This window comes from Cricetulus griseus, chromosome 2 (genome assembly GCF_003668045.3).
Source record: "Cricetulus griseus strain 17A/GY chromosome 2, alternate assembly CriGri-PICRH-1.0, whole genome shotgun sequence".
NCBI lineage: Eukaryota > Metazoa > Chordata > Mammalia > Rodentia > Cricetidae > Cricetulus > Cricetulus griseus.
The window spans coordinates 124355114-124357825 of NC_048595.1; the positions used below are offsets into that span (position 1 = coordinate 124355114).

A 2712-nucleotide genomic window follows, 5' to 3' on the forward strand; every position below is an offset into this window, starting at 1 on the left:
CTGCTAATCACTTTAGTCTTTATTAAAAGCACCAAATTTTAATATCTAAGTGAATTTTGGGGTGGGGGAAGAAACACTATCAGGAACTTCTCTTCAGAACAAGCAATGATGTTCATTCCTCTGCATGTCCAAATTAAAGTCTACTAAATCCCAAACCCCACACAGAGAAGAAAAGATACTAAAACCACATTCTAGGGGGTCAGTACCTCCACAGTCTCGGCTGGGCTGTCTAATTGTCCTTCGGCTGACTTTCAAAAATTAACACCCTAGTTCATCAAAATATACATTTTACCCATTGGCCTTTTCAAATTAAAAATAATAATTAAAATAAAAATACTTGAAGGAATTCATGACCAGTTGCCTGACTCAGTTGATGGCATATAGGGCATATGGAAGTCAGGAAAGTGGCTTGCAGCACATGATATTCAGGGGATGCTCATCTTTAAGGCTTAGCTTTTTTCCAAACAGTGTAAAATACCCACAATTCCAAGTATGAAGGACACATACAATCTCTTTTGAGAATTTCACAGGACAATACAGGCACCCCAGCTGTTCTTCATAGAGCGACAGGGCTTCAGGCAAATTGACACAGTTCCCCTGTGTGAAGTATTTCCCATCTTGTTTCAGACTTTCATTGACAGGTCGAGAATCAGTCTGAGAAACTCTCATGTGGAATCTTCTGGAGATGTAGAAATTGGGACAGCTGTCAAATCATTAATCACATAATCAAACTCTCTCCCTTCTTTGGCGTACCTCTTCAGTACTGGAATACAGTCTTCTAGGAGAACCTGATAGCAGTCTCCTTTAAGACATGTATTTCTTGCATCCATCAATTACCGTTTGGTCAATCTCTACCATGGTGACCATCTTTGGTTTCAGTTTGACAATTTCACATATTATGCCCCCATCTCCACCTCCCAGAATCAGTACATCTTTGCCAGTGTAATCTTCTTTACCACTGCCATGATGGCTCAGGTGTATGCCAAGTCACTCTCTGCCAAATTAACATCACCGCTGAGGATGAGAATATGTCCCAACTGTTTTGAGTGTAGAATTTTAATGTTCTGATAAGGTGAATCTTCGTCATACACCACTTCATCTATGTCATGTTCAACCAGGCGCCCATCAGCAGTAGGCCAGTATCTGCCAATAGCCCCTCCTTGAACTATGGGTGGTAAACATTTCACCAGCCCAGTACTGTCCTGACTCAGTTCTTTCATTTTTCTTCTATTTTGTTCAAAAGGCTGTCAGTTTCTTGTTTGCCTAGTGCGTCTCTGTCGTAACTCTGAAGGTCCAGCAATACCAATCCATGGGGATAAATCCTCAAATTGGCAAAGCTGCCATTTTTGTTCATGTAGGTTGCTAAATAGCCATGGTCCTGCCAGGTGTGCACTGACTCTGCCATCCCCTGCTCCTGAAAAATGGACTGAAGGCCTTTCAGAATGGTCTCACCATCAGCTTTGGCGCTGAGCGTGAAGTTCATCGTGCTGTGCCTTCCTGCTGCCATAGTGTGGCGAGGCCCTGTGCCATGCCTGGGGAGGCGACGGTGGGAGACTGAGGGCCGACCACGCAGCCTGTCAGGCTGCGGGCCGGCGGGCCAGGTCCAATGTTTTAAAGTTTCTAAAACCTCCCTAAAAACTGTCACCAGCTAGCGATCAAGTATTCTAAACATGAGACCCTGGGGGACCTTTCAGATGTAGAGGTCATACCACACTCATGTGTAGGTTCCCATGTTAATTGTGAGCACCACGGAGGGCCAGAGTAGAAAATACCACAGGTGTCATCTGCATAGTTCAGCGCTATTTAGAGAAATGCCCTTTGTGTGCTTGTTTTCCTTACGCTTTGCTGATGGTAGGGAAATGATGTTTCTTCAACTTAATGTGGAATGGAAGTCTCATTTGTGTTTGGGCCTGGAGGATATTTTTGGCTGGGGGAGGTTAGGCTCACACTCTTCCCAGAGTGAGCTCTAATGGCATTAAATACTGACCTTTGTAAGAACCAAACACAAATGGATGCTAGCCAATATCATGATTCTGAGAGTATTGTGTTTCTCCTAATTAAAGGCTCTCAGGCAGCAGCTGTAAGGAGGAAATGCTTGACTCAAAGATCGGGCATCTCACCTCGTGCTGGTTTTCAGTGAACTATGAGTGAAGGTTTGTTGACACACACCTCTTCCTGCCACTTATGAGACTTTCTCTTTTCTGTTTCCATTTTAAGTGTGGCCATTTTCAGCACACTCTGTTACCTTTATGGTTGTAATAATAACTTAAAAAAGGACTGCCCCTGTGATACAAGAATTTGAAAGCTGCCAATCCCTATTTATAGGTCATCAAAACAATTTTTGGTAACTCCTGATTTGGTTTGTAATAACAAGACAACTGAAAATATTGTAGAATCCCAGTGACAATGATAGAAAGATGGAGTCTCTTTCTCTGTGGGAACACTCGCATTGATCCAACCACACAGAAAACCCTAGAGGACGGACAAGGATTAGGAAGAAATATAGTTGGATACCCCCATTCACTTTGACTGCTTCCATACACAAGTAATCAGAGATCTGAGGAGGAAGTGAACAATCAGAGGCACATGAGTCAACAAAGGAAAAAAAACACAAATAGCTTGTGAAAAAAATTGTAATATAAGAAACAGTAAGTGGTTCATTGAAGATATAAAGGAAAACTTATGTTAGAGAAAAGTAGTTGACTCCAGGAT

At 42.5% G+C, this 2712-nt stretch overlaps 1 pseudogene; it reads right to left on the bottom strand.

Annotated features, from left to right (window-relative positions):
* Positions 1-442: 442 nt before the first annotated feature.
* Positions 443-1507, bottom strand: LOC100765261 (annotated as a pseudogene).
* Between the last annotated feature and the right edge of the window lie 1205 nt (positions 1508-2712).